The sequence below is a fragment of the Plecotus auritus genome (genome assembly GCF_963455305.1).
Source record: "Plecotus auritus genome assembly, chromosome: 7".
NCBI lineage: Eukaryota > Metazoa > Chordata > Mammalia > Chiroptera > Vespertilionidae > Plecotus > Plecotus auritus.
This window is the reverse complement of record NC_137774.1, coordinates 72483226-72497005: the sequence shown is the minus strand read 5'-3', so window position 1 is coordinate 72497005 and position 13780 is coordinate 72483226. Positions and strand designations below refer to the sequence as shown.

The 13780-nt window shown below is 41.7% G+C and overlaps 1 protein-coding gene and 1 pseudogene across 5 annotated transcripts in view; both read right to left on the bottom strand.

The window, feature by feature from the left end:
• The window catches only part of DNASE1 (deoxyribonuclease 1), a 71204-nt gene that overhangs the window by 7118 nt on the left and 50306 nt on the right, over window positions 1-13780 (bottom strand). The gene's annotated exons all lie outside the window — the stretch shown is intronic.
• Window positions 8330-8828, bottom strand: LOC308252689 (PRELI domain containing protein 3B-like; annotated as a pseudogene). The gene has a single exon. The product of its transcript is annotated as a PRELI domain containing protein 3B-like (transcript).

The following is a 13780-nucleotide window of genomic DNA, read 5'->3' as shown; positions in this document are numbered from 1 at the left end:
TGAGAGGAATAGTGATTCTCAACATTTTTGGACACCTCATCATTTCAACATATCTTGCTACATCCCTTTCCCTGATTTCGCGTTTCTGCAAAACTAGGTTTCTGGTAGTTATTGAAAAAGCAAATACTGTGTAAAATCAGTGTAGAACAGGCAAAAGGGTAGCAGTGTCCAATATAATACTAAGATTCAAGAAAAATCCGACAGGCACACACATACCATTTGTAAGTAATTGTGGTTACTTACAAAATGAAATGAAAAAAATTTTTTTTAAATTTGTATTACTTTACCAAATGTCTGCTGTAAATAGCTAGGACATAAACACTATGTTGTTTGGACTTACCCAATAAATAAAAACTTAGGTATTTCTTTAGGCCTAGGGTCCCTTAAAATACTGAACCTTAAGTAGAGGTGCTCTGAACTAAGAATGTTTGGGATTTAACATACATAAGGGGTATGCCTGCATTACTAAATCATATATCTTACTATACTGATATACCTTCTTTTATGGCCTTCATTATTTACAACATGCTAAATATCTTGTCTCAAAGAAATTTTCAAGTCTACAAACTGCTAATGAGATGAATAATTTCAAGTGTACAAATTTTAATAGATTAAACATCTCAATTATATTTATGCATGCAAGTTCGTACTGATGTAAAAAACTCACCAGTCACCAAGGGAGCCAACTTGCAAACTGCCAAACAAAGTCAAAGAATGTACAAGGCACTACTGAGACAAATTTCTCTTTATGGAGGAGTATTATAGCTTAACAATGAGGAAGGATGCTAGAATTTCAGGCTCCACAATTTGCAACCCTTCATGTAGGCTCTGATTATCATTGGCTACAACCAGCCCCCAGATCAGAGAATACAACAGCACGTAGGAAGAAACTTGCCAAGGCCATCTTGAATCTGATCAAACTCTTAGGGGCAGAAGTTCATGGTCACCAGCATTTTGGGTACACAGCACAATCCATCCTGTGGGAAACTACAGGACCAAAGGTGGTCTCACCAATACATTTTAAGGGGGAAAAAAAACAGTGAGAAGAAGAGAGGAGAAACTAACAGATTTAAAAGAAACTTGAAATATATCACTAAATGCAATATGTCATCCTTGTAAGGATCCTATAAGACAATTTCTTTGACCATTTAAAAACACCTGTTGCTTAACAAATCACTTAAAATGTAATCAGGGAAATTAAAACACTGATTGGTAAGTAATGAAATTATTAGATTATTGGGTTTGGTAATGTCACTCTGGTTATGTTTTCAATGATCCTTAGTTTCAAAGTCACACTGAAATATTTAAGGATAAAATGATACAATGTCTGGATGCTTCAAAATGTTGGCCCTAAAGCTGCGTAGTGAGTACATGAATGTTCATTATACTAGTCTCTACTTTTGAATATTTTGAAATTTTTAATTTAAAAAATTTTGATGAATCAAAAATTTTATAAGCCACGCAACTGACTACAATGCATCATTAGAAATGATAACAAAAAGTTAATATCAAAAATGAAATAACTCAAAATGCTTTAAACACCCAGTTTTGCAAGTTAGAAAGAGCCTCTGGTCACTGTGAGGCGCAGGGCTGGGCTTAGGGAGGAGGGAAGGCGAGCAGGTTGGCTTGCGGTAAGGAAAGGAACAAGGGCGGCCAGAGCAGAAGGGATGGTGAGGTGGGGAGAACTGTAGCTTTAGGACAGGAATTGGTGGCAAAATGGATGTGGAGGACAAGAAGGATTTCAAATTGTCAGACATTGTGGGTTGATAGACAATGATCAGCTGTCAAGTCCTGAGGGTCAGTGTTTTCCCACCTGCTCAGGAAGTACTCCTGACTCGCCTGCAGCTGGGACATCTCCACTCAACTCCCACATGCTTCATAAACTTGCCGCAGCAGAACCAGACTTCAGACTGAGTCCCTGGTTGCACTCACACTATGGCCCAGCCTCCATCCAGATGCTCAGATACCCAAATCTGTGTCCCCGCTTTCCCTCAGCCCTGTCCCAAATGCATCCCGAGTCTGCACTCCTCCGGGTTCTGCAGCCACCACACTGGTCCTTCCCTGAATACATGCAGTGGTCACCTGGCACATCTTGTGAACGTGTGATCAGATCATGTTGTCCCCCTGCTTAAAAACTATCATCGGTTTCTCATTGTCCTTTAGATGAAAGATGGTGCTTACCAAGACCTAAGTGATTCTAGCTCAGGGCCTCCACTCTGCCTGGAGGGCCAGGGCCACTTTGTCATTCCCATTTCAGCTCAAATGTCACTTGTTCAGGGAGGCTGTTCTCTCCCCATCCACATGCTCCCAGTGTCACTTTTCATGACCCTTATCACTTCTTTTCTTTGTTTTAATGTGTTTGCTCTTACTTGTTTATACTCATTTAAGGCCTCAACTCAGCACACTGGCCTCTGGACTAGAAAGAACACAAGCCCCACAGGAGCAGAGACCTTGTCCACCTTGTACATGAAACTGCCCCATGCCTAAAACAGTGCCTACAATGCAGGAGGCGCTCCACAGACCAAGTTGGATGCAGTGGGGTTAGGCACTTGCCTCCTGCTCCCCACATTCCCAGGCAACCCTCCTGGCTACAGAGAGCGAACTTCCCTTCCTTGTGGACCCTCCTCAGGGAACACAGCACAGCCTCTTGTCCTGAAGCATGAGGGACACTGCGAGGCATCCAAGGGACCTCTGGGCACCCGGCTTGAACTGAACAGAAGCTCCCAGGAGCTGACAGCTATTGTGGCCCCACAAGCATGCCCCCCTTCTGTCAGACTCCACCCAGGATCCCTCCTTTCTCCTCAGGAGTCATGTTTGCTAACCCCACGGACAGCATTTTAGAGGGCAAAGGGGCTTGTATCCTTTACTACAGATAAAGGGCTGACCTGTTTGCTGTGACATTGCTTTAACCCATGTCAATCAACCTGTTGGGGTCAGCAGTCATCTCTCAACTCTTGGTCCAGCCACAAGTCACCAGCCCTCATTATAAAGAAACCATTAACCCAGGATGGAAAATTTCACAGAACAGACGTCTGAACTGCTACAATCCAAAACAGCTTCACAGTCACGCTCAGCAGCAGCCCCTGCTTCCTCACCCCTGCCATGCCTATGCTCAGAACGTCAGTGGAACAGGCGGCACTCGAGTTCCACAGTACATGAGGCCTGAACAACAACGTATGCGCCCCCTTTGCAAATCACAGACAAGCCTCTATTGGTTCCCCAATCACCCCGCCCCTCAATGCTACTTTTCTGTACTCTACATTCAGGAGAGAAGCAAAGGCATTTTTCTCAGGTTATGTTGGAGAAGTCAGTACACCTTTAGCTTTAGTCCATGAGCACAAACATACTCGTATTCCTGATAATAATCTCAAGGTTCTTAAAGATTTTCATTCACCACAGAACTCTACTGACTGGACTCCCAGTGTGCTAGCAATGTTCCCAACAAGGTTGCAATGGAAAACGTTCTCCAAGTTTCCAGGCGCCTCCCCTCAGCCCCGTCTCTCCCACACACAAAAAGCCTTCTCACAGCACCCCCTTTCCACCCAAGGCTGAAGTTCTACAGAAGGGAAAAGCAGGACCCTGAAGGGCCAGGACAAGGAAGCTCACCGGATAGTGCCAGCTGGTTGCACTGGCATTTGCTATTTATTACTTATGAATATTTACTATTCATCTGTCTTCCAGTTCACTGAGCCCCTCATCAGCTGTCTCTAACTCCTGTTAAATCCACCTACTGAACTGTATTGTATTTTTTGGTGTATAAACTGATTTTTATTTTATATGCAAAAGGTGTTTTCAAAAGAATCTACAATTAAATGACAGTGATGTTTCATTTATTTCATTATTACAATAGTCCCCCTTTTGGGGGTGAGGTCAAACCCTCTTTTTCTTTTTTTTTTTAATAAATCTTTTATTGTGCAGATTATTACAATTGTTCCTCTTTTTTCCCCCATAGCTCCCCTCCACCTGGTTCTCATCCCACCCTCTGCCCTTACCACCCCCACTGTCCTCATTCATAGGTGTACGATTTTTGTCCAGGCTCTTCCAGCACCTCCCACACTCCTTTCCCCCCCGAGAACTGTCAGTCCACTCCCCTTCTATGCCCCTGATTCTATTATATTCACCAGTTTATTCTGTTCATCAGATTTTTTATTCACTTGATTTTTAGATTCACTTGTTGATAGATATTTGTTGTTCATAATTTTTTAAAGATATATTTTATTGATTTATTACAGAGAGGAAGGGAGAGGGATAGAGAGTTAGAAACATCGATGAGAGAGAAACATCAGTCAGCTGCCTCCTGCACACCTCCTACTGGGGATGTGCCCACAACCAAGGTACATGCCCATGACCAGAATCGAACCTGGGACCTTTCAGTCCACAGGCCGACGCTCTATCCACTGAGCCAAACCGGTTAGGGCTGTTGTTCATAATTTTTATCTTTACCTTTTTCTTCTGCTTCCTCTTCTTAAAGAATACCTTTCAGCATTTCATATAATTCTGGTTTGGTGGTGATGAACTCCTTTAGCTTTTTCTTATCTGTGAAGCTCTTTATCTGCCCTTCAATTCTGAATGATAGCTTTGCTGGGTAGAGTAATCTTGGTTGTAGGTTCTTGCTATTCATCACTTTGAAAATTTCTTGCCACTCCCGTCTGGCCTGCATAGTTTCTGTTGAGAAATCCGCTGACAGTCGTATGGGTGCTCCCTTGTAGGTAACTAACTGTTTTTCTCTTGCTGCTTTTAATATTCTCTCTTTGTCTTTTGCTCCTGGCATTTTAATTATGATGTGTCTTGGTGTGGTCCTCTTTGGATTCCTTTTGTTTGGGGTTCTGTGCACTTCCTGGACTTGTAAGTCTATTTCTTTCACCAGGTGGGGGAAGTTTTCGGTCATTATTTCTTCAAATATGTTTTCAGTATCTTGCTCTCTCTCTTCTTTTGGCACCCCCATAATTCGGATGTTGGTACGCTTGAGGTTGTCCCAGAGGCTCCTTACACTGTCTTCATATTTTTGGATTCTTTTTGCTTTTTGCTTTTCCAGTTGGGTGTTTCTTGCTTCTTTGTATTTCAAATCTTTGACTTGATTCTTGCGATCCTCTAGTCTGCTGTTGGATCTCTGTATATTATTCTTTATTTCAGTCAGTGTATGCTTAATTTCTAGTTGGTTCTTTTTCATATCCTCGAGGGTCTCACTAAATTTATCGGCCTTTTCTAGAAAATTCTTGAAAAACCTTATAACCATGGTTTTGAATTCTATATCCAGTCGTTTGCTTTCCTCCATTTCTTTCATTTGTGGCCCGTTTCTTTGTCTCCGCATTTTCGTTGCTTCCCTGAGTTGATAGAGTGGCTTTGTGTGCTAGGTGTCCTCTAGGGCCCAGTAGCTCAGTCTCCCCAGTTACCTGAGGTGGACACTCTTGGTGCACCCCTTTGTGGGCTGTGTGCACAGTCTTATTGTAGTTAAGCCTTGATTGTTGTTGGTATCACTGGGAGGAATTGACCTCCAGGCCAATTGGCTGTGAGGATCAGCTGTGTCTATGCTGCAAGAACTTCTGTGCTGGAGACACCCTTATGAGACAAGACTTGCAAAGCCTCTGCACTCAGCTTGGATGGGGCAGAGTCTCAGGGCAGAGCAAACATCGATGGCTTCCCGTTAGCCCTGTCCTAAGAGGCCCCTGGGTCTCAGTGTCCTGCGGTAATCACTGCAAGCACCTATGAGAGAAAGCCGCCCTCGAGTTTCACCCGCTGCCAGACAGTACAGTTTCTCCCCGAATGAGTCTGGGTCCCCAGAGTCTCGCCCAGAACTGGAGTTCAGAGCAGTCGAGAGCTTTTGTCTCCCTCCCGCTTGAGAAAGCCAGCCATGTACTCAGTTGCCAGCCCTCTCCGTGTGCGCGCCTCTGTACCTCTGCCTTTACTTCCACAGCTCCTCTGAGTCTCAGTGTGCTTTTCTCGTTCCTTCTAGTTGTAGAATTTCCACTCAGCCAGCCTTCCTGTGGTTCTGGATGATGTCCATTTTGTCTTTTAGTTGTAGTTTTGAAATTGTTGTGCGAGGCAGCAGTTTAGGTGTTTACCTGTGCTGCCATCTTGGTTTATCCTCTCTTTTTCTTTTTATGTCCATATTTTAAACCAAAATCCTATACAAGCTCTAAACCAAAGAGTTAAAGAGGAGAAAACAAGATGGCAGCACAGGTAAACACCTAAACTGCTGCCTCGCACAACAATTTCAAAACTACAACTAAAAGACAAAATGGACATCATCCAGAACCACAGGAAGGCTGGCTGAGTGGAAATTCTACAACTAGAAGGAACGAGAAAAGCACACTGAGACTCAGAGGAGCTGTGGAAGTAAAGGCAGAGGTACAGAGGCGCGCACACGGAGAGGGCTGGCAACTGAGTACATGGCTGGCTTTCTCAAGCGGGAGGGAGACAAAAGCTCTCGACTGCTCTGAACTCCAGTTCTGGGCGAGACTCTGGGGACCCAGACTCATTCGGGGAGAAACTGGACTGTCTGGCAGCGGGAGGAACTCGAGGGCGGCTTTCTCTCAGAGGTGCTTGCAGAGATTACCACAGGACACTGAGACACAAGGGCCTCTTAGGGCAGAGCTGACGGGAAACCAACGCCCTGAGACTCCGCCCCATCCAAGCTGAGCACAGAGGCTATTGCAATTTGGCAAGTCTTGTCTCATAAGGGTGTCTCCAGCACAGAAGTTCTCCCAGCATAGACACAGCTGATCCTCACAGCCAATTGGTCTGGAGGTCAATTCCTCCCAGTGATACCAACAACAATCAAGGCTTAACTACAGCAAGACTGTGCACACAGCCCACAAAGGGGTGCACCAAGAGTGTCCACCTCAGGTAACTGGGGAGGCCGAGCCACTGGGCCATATAGGAAACCTAGCACACAAATCTACCCTACCAACTCAGGGAAGCAGCCAAAATGTGGAGACAAAGAAACAGATCACAATCGAAAGAAATAGAGGAAAACAAACGACTGGATATAGAATTCAAAACCACGGTTATAAGGCTTTTCAAGAATATCCTAGAAAAGGCCGATAAATATAACGAGACCCTCGAAGATATGAAAAAGGACCACCTAGAAATTAAACATACACTGACTGAAATAAAAAAATATTATACAGAGACCCAACAACAGACTAGAAGAACACAAGAATCAAGTCAAAGAATTGAAATACAAAAAAGCAAAAAAACACTCAACCGAAAAAGCAAAAAGAAAAAAAATCCAAAAAGTTGAAGATAGTGTAAGAAGCCTCTGGGACAACTTCAAGCATACCAACATCAGAATTATGGGGGTGCCAAAAGAAGAGAGAGAGCAAGATACTGAAAACCTATTTGAAGAAATAATGACTGAAAACTTCCCCCACCTGGTGAAAGAAATAGACTTACAAGTCCAGGAAGTGCACAGAACCCCAAACAAAAGGAATCCAAAGAGGACCACACCAAGACACATCATAATTAAAATGCCAAGAGCAAAAGACAAAGAGAGAATCTTAAAAGCAGCAAGAGAGAAACAGTTAATTACCTACAAGGGAGCACCCATACGATTGTCAGCTGATTTCTCAACAGAAACTATGCAGGCCAGACGGGAGTGGCAAGAAATTTTCAAAGTGATGAATAGCAAGAACCTACAACCAAGATTACTCTACCCAGCAAAGCTATCATTCAGAATTGAAGGGCAGATAAAGAGCTTCACAGATAAGAAAAAGCTAAAGGAGTTCATCACCACCAAACCAGAATTATATGAAATGCTGAAAGGTATTCTTAAAGAAGAGGAAGAAGAAGAAAAAGGTAAAGATAAAAATTATGAACAACAAATACATATCTATCAACAAGTGAACCTAAAAATCAAGTGAATTAAAAACCTGAGGAACAGAATAATCTGGTGAATATAATAGAATCAGGGGCATAGAAAGGGAGTGGACTGATAATTCTCAGGGGGAAAGGGGTATGGGGGCGTTCAGGAAGAGACTGGACAAAAATCATACACCTATGGATGAGGACAGTGGGGGGAAGGTAAGGGCAGAAGGTGGGGTGGGAACCGGGTGGAGGGGAGCTATGGTGGGAGAAAGGAGAAACAATTGTAATAATCTGAATAAAGATTTTTTTAAAAAAAGAAAAAAAAATCGTACACCTATGGATGAGGACAGTGGTGGGGGGTAAGGGCAGAGGGTGGGTGGGAACCGGGTGGAGGGGAGCTATGAGGGAAAAAAGAGGAACAATTGTAATAATCTGAACAATAAAGATTAAATTAAAAAAAACACCTAAAAACAAAAAACAACAAAGAGTTAAATAAAAATCCTGGAAGATCTGCTCCCCGACTTCAACAATTCTCTCCTGGCACTCTATGCAGTTCTTTATTGGCATTTGAAGATATCGTACTTGCCATGAATCCTTTGAGATAATGACTGAGACTGATTCCTTTCATAGTGATATTGGGTCTTGAGTCAAAACAGTTTTTTTCTGGGTCCTGAGGATGTAGTTTATATGTAAGTCTCTCATCTACAGAAAGCATATTTGTAAATGATATGTTAGTGGATTTAAGTTCCATTGTTTTACAGGATCAACTACAGAATGTTCTTCCACATATTATGTGTTTTGGTTCTTTCTGCACCAATAAGAGATTTCACAATGAAAAGCAGTCCCCACTCTGTGCTGAGAAATCTATGGCTGTGCAACTTTCCAGAAGGATCTATATGTCTGTCCAGCACACCAACTCCAACTGTGCTTGGGTTCACAGGGTTTGGGTATTTCTACACTGCAGCTGTTGTAACAGTTTCCCATGGCTGGTCAAAGACGTGCTCCGAAGTCCAGATCTTCATGGTGCCAGTGGTCTGTGCCGCGTCTGGGTGGTGAAAGAGGCAAACAGGCCACTCCTATTTTTTTTAATGTAAGCACTTTATTCATTCAACCAACATGATGAGCTTTGGTTTTCTTATCTGCAAAATGGAGATATCTACCTTCACTGAGTTACTATGAAAATTTCTTTATTAATAGACATTCAATAAATGACAACCCCCCTGTAGGGAGCAGTTATAGGATTAAGCCTCGGACTGACTGCTGGCAAAGTCGCAAACAAGTCCCAGCTTGGAGGGCACAGCCCTCTAAGCAAAATTAAGCTTGATCTTGTGACTGCTCCCGAGATCTTTCCTGGGTAGCTAATGGGCTGTGGGAGGTGCAGCAAGTGCTACCATAATAAGTGAAACTTACAAGAACATTGTAAATTACCTTGATTACCTCTGACTATAAAATAAACCATCAGCTTGCAGTCTGGATCTGTTCTGTGGCCTCAGCCAGGCACAGAAGATCCACCTAGATCCAGCTTATTCTCTTTGTCTGTCTTTTATTAATCCTTCACCGGCCCTCCCTCAGGCTCGCTGAACCCTTGGCTGTGCTGGCACGGCAAAAGTGGCGGCCAACGCGGTGCTGAGTTTGGCCCAAGTGGCACTCAATGCGGACCCGAGTGTGAGGGAACTGCAATTGTCAGGTGAAAGGAGGCCCCAAGGCTTGCGCACGCAGTAAGTAAGGTAGGGGTGTAGTACTAGCTAGGTGAAAAACATGGGAAATTCAGGATCGCAGGGAAAGAATGCGTATCCATGCTTAAGGCTATGCTCCAAGCAAGGGGCTGTTCTGTGAGGTATGAACAGCTTTTTGATTTTTTGGATTTTGTGAGTAAAACCTGCCCATGGTTTTCTGAGGAAGAAAAGGTAAATATAGAGGCATGGGAGAAGGTAGGAAAACAACTTCGCGATCATTATAGCTGAAGGTCCAGAGGAAATGCCTGCCTCTACTTTCAGTCTGTGGTCCCTGATTCGGGACTGCCTAGAGCCCACTCCAGAAGGGGAGTGGAGGAATGTGGCAGGGAAATGCAAATCTTGGCCAAATTGGGTGTTAGTTATTACTTTGAAAAGCAAAAAAGAAAGAAAAAATTTAAGATCTGTCTTTATCTATTAAGCATGAAAAGAAATTCGGCCAGATCTGTTGCTGAAACTTCCCCCGAAGTAAGCAGGATGTGGGGGAAGGGAAACACGTGGCGAGCCAATATGGACGCCCACTCTCCCAGAATGCTAATTTAAAGTTTCCTTTCTTGCCATGAAAAAGTCTTGAAAATTTAGAAATGTATCTGGAATTTCTGTGCTCATGGGGAGAGAACCTAACTCTAAGACAGAATGTGCACATGGTCCAATTTTGGACATTTAGATTTGTCTTCAGCTGGAATCTCTCTGCAAAAGCTATAGAAAATGAGAAACCCAGAACTGGTTCTTTTTCCTAAGAAAAACGGCGAAAAAGTCTTCTGGAAAGAAATTCAAGCTAATTCCAGCAACAGGATTCGCATTTCCATAATAAAGAGTAGTTTTCAAAATGCTAATGAACCTTGTTAAAAAAGTTAACTTTTAAGGCCTTCAAGAAAATAAGTAAATTTGTCTCTGTTATAGAATTTATCCAAAGTAAATGCCTTATAATAATTGGAATTGGATTTGAATCTCAAAAAATTGTTGAAATATAGATAAAAAATGTATTAATTATAAAAATCTAAATAGCCCAGGTAACTGGCTGCCCCCTTTGATTAATGGATGAAGGGGTAGACGCCCTTCCCCCAGCAGACAGGTAATCTAGTTTCCTGCCAGGAACCATCTTTGAAAAATGTGGTAATTTACATTCAAATAAACCAAACCTGTTTTTCCAGAGCCACTGGCAAATAAAAATTAAAGTTTAAATTTGCCTCATAAAAAAACCTAGAGGACAGAATTGAAGCTATTAATTGATTATGTCTTGTATTTTTCTTAAAAATGTAAAGTGTTATTAATCTAGGAAATGCTAAATATATTTGACCTGCCAGCTTTAAAAGTTCAAAGTGCAAATTAAATTGGGAGAAATTATATAGTTGTGGTAATTAAATGCCTAAAGTATAAGAACTTATTTTTGAGAAAATAAAATGTTGTGTTTTCTCTAATAATTAGGAATTCAAAATAAGTTGCTTATTATTGGTCTAATTAAAAAAGAGGATTAATTCTGTGATCCCAACCAAAATTTTTCTATGCAAAAACTAGTTTAAAATCTAATTGATATCTTAAGATAATTATAAAAGGTATTATAATATTTAAATCATATATAGATATTTGTTTGATGGTTTTTTCCATGTTAAAATTTCAAGGCTTTAACAGAGATGATTCTTAGAAAGCTCCAAGGGCCCGGAGTAATACAAGAAATTTATTTTCTCTTCTTAAAGGAAATCTTTTTAAATTTAACAGATCTAATATACTTGAAATTGCATGGAAAGCCTTATCAAATAAAAATTAATAAATATATTTTAAATGTTATGAAGGTTTTGGCCTCTAAGAAGGGCAAAATGAAGTAATTAAATATTTCTTATAATCCAACAGCAGAATTTAAAATGACAAAAAGCCCATAGCCACCTGCATTCTTAATTAAGCTAGAGGCGGGGCAACATTTGAGGCTTGTGAATCAGACGTAAACATTTACTAAATTTGGTTTGCTTTTTAAATGAAGATACCTACTTTAATTACTTAAATAAATTAGCTTTTTAAATTAAAATCAAGGTTTTCAGCTAAATGAAAAGCCAATGTCTTTGTAAGCAATTTGATTAAGTATTCTAAGAAAGTAACTAAGACCTTGTCTATACAAAAAGAAATTGACAGCCAGTTTGAAATTGAATTGCCAAAGGCTTCTGACTCCACCATTCCGCTGCCTCCTCCAGTCCCTGGGGCTACAGCTCCTGTGGGAGAGAGCCCTCCGGATGATGCACTTTCTCCCAAATATGAGCGAGGATTGGAGGAAGCAAGGGAACAGCGCAGGTAGATTTTGGATGATGGGGGTGGAGATATGCTAAGGTATTGCCTCGGGGCATGGCCAATAGTCCTACCTTATGTCAGGATTTTGTGGCTGCATCCATACATCTTATAAGGAAAAAATATCCTGAGGCTTATATTATTCATTATATGGATGACATTCTCTTAGCTCATAAAAATGAAACGCATCTAAATAATATCTATATAGATTTGCAGGACTCCCTGCATTGTGCTGGATTATGCATAGCACCCGAAAAAGTTCAAAGGACATTTCTTTTTTTTTTTTTTTTATCTTGGCAGCATTATTGAAGGAAAAACAATAAAACCTCAGAAAATTCAAATACAGACTGACACTTTACTTACATTAAATGACTTTCAAAAATTATTAGGAGATATTAACTGGTTTTGACCTGCTTTAAAATTAACCACGGCTGACTTAAGCCCTTTATTTCATATACTAAGGGGAGATTCACCTCTGTCATCCCCATGCTGCTTGACAGAGGAAGCCAAGACACCCTTACATAAAGATGAGGATGCCTTAAGTTCAGCACAACATACTAGAATTGATTACTCCCTTCCCTTACAGGTTTTAATTTTCCCTATGACACATACACCCACTGGGGTCATTTGGCAAGCTCCTGGAGTTGTTGAATGGCTATATTTGGCTCATTCTCCAATTAAGGTATTAACTCCTTTCCATGATTCAGTTTCCCAGATAATAGCTTGAGCCCACCTTCGAACAGGCCAATTAGTGGGCCAAGACCCTGACCTTATTGTAGTGCCATTTCCAGCTATACAGCAAGACTGGCTCTAGCAACGATCAACAAATTGGCAAGTTGCTCTTGCTAATTTCTCTGGACAGGCTGGTAACCATTATCCAGCAAATAAGGTTTTACAATTTCTCTCAGTTACTATTTTTACCTTCCCAAAGATAGTGAAGTCACAACCTATACCTCAGGCATTAACCATTTTTTTAAAAAAATATATTTTATTGATATTTTACAGAGAGAAAGGGAGAGGGATAGAGAGCTAGAAACATCGATGAGAGAGAAACATCGATCAGCTGCCTCCTGCACACCTCCCACTGAGGATGTGCCCGCAACCAAGGTACATGCCCTTGACCGGAATCGAACCCGGGACCCTTCAGTCTGCAGGCTGATTCTCTATCCACTGAGCCAAACCGGTTTCGGCAGGCATTAACCATTTTTACAGATGGATCCAGTTCTGGAAAAGCTGGATACTACTGCAGCAGAGGTGCAAATGTCCTTACAAGCTTTTATCTATGCCTTGACAGATTTTGCTACAGAGCCCATTAACCTATATAGTGATAGTGCCTATGTGGTAAGTATGGCCAAACTAATTGAAACGGCTACTATAGGGCACACTAATTCAGAGGAACTCTTTCATTTATTTTTCAACCTTCAAAAAGTCATTAGAGAACGACAATTTCCCTGCTTTATTGGTCTTATCCGATCTCATTCAGATCTCCCTGGTCCATTAGCTATAGGCAATGATGCTATTGATTGCCTCCTTGCTGTAATGCAAGAGGCTACCCCATTTTCTCTTACCCAGTCCTCCCATGCTTTGCATCATCAAAATGCTGCTGCCTTACGCAAACAATTCCATATTTCTAGGGAGCAAGCTCGTCAAATTGTTAAGCAGTGCTCTCAGTGTGTAATTCATTGCCCTGTACAATCATTGGGGGTTAATCCTAGGGGTCTTAAACCTAATCAAATTTGGCAAATGGATGTCACCCACATACCGGAATTTGGTAAGCACAGATGGGTACATGTTAATGTAGATACCTGCTCCCACTTTATCTTTGTGACTCCCCAAACGGGAGGGAGTGCCAAGCATGTAATTAATCACTGCCTAGCTGCCTTTGCAGTACTAGGTCCTCCCTTAGAGCTAAAGACAGACAATGGACCCGCATACACTAGTTCTGCTTTTCAACATTTTTGTTA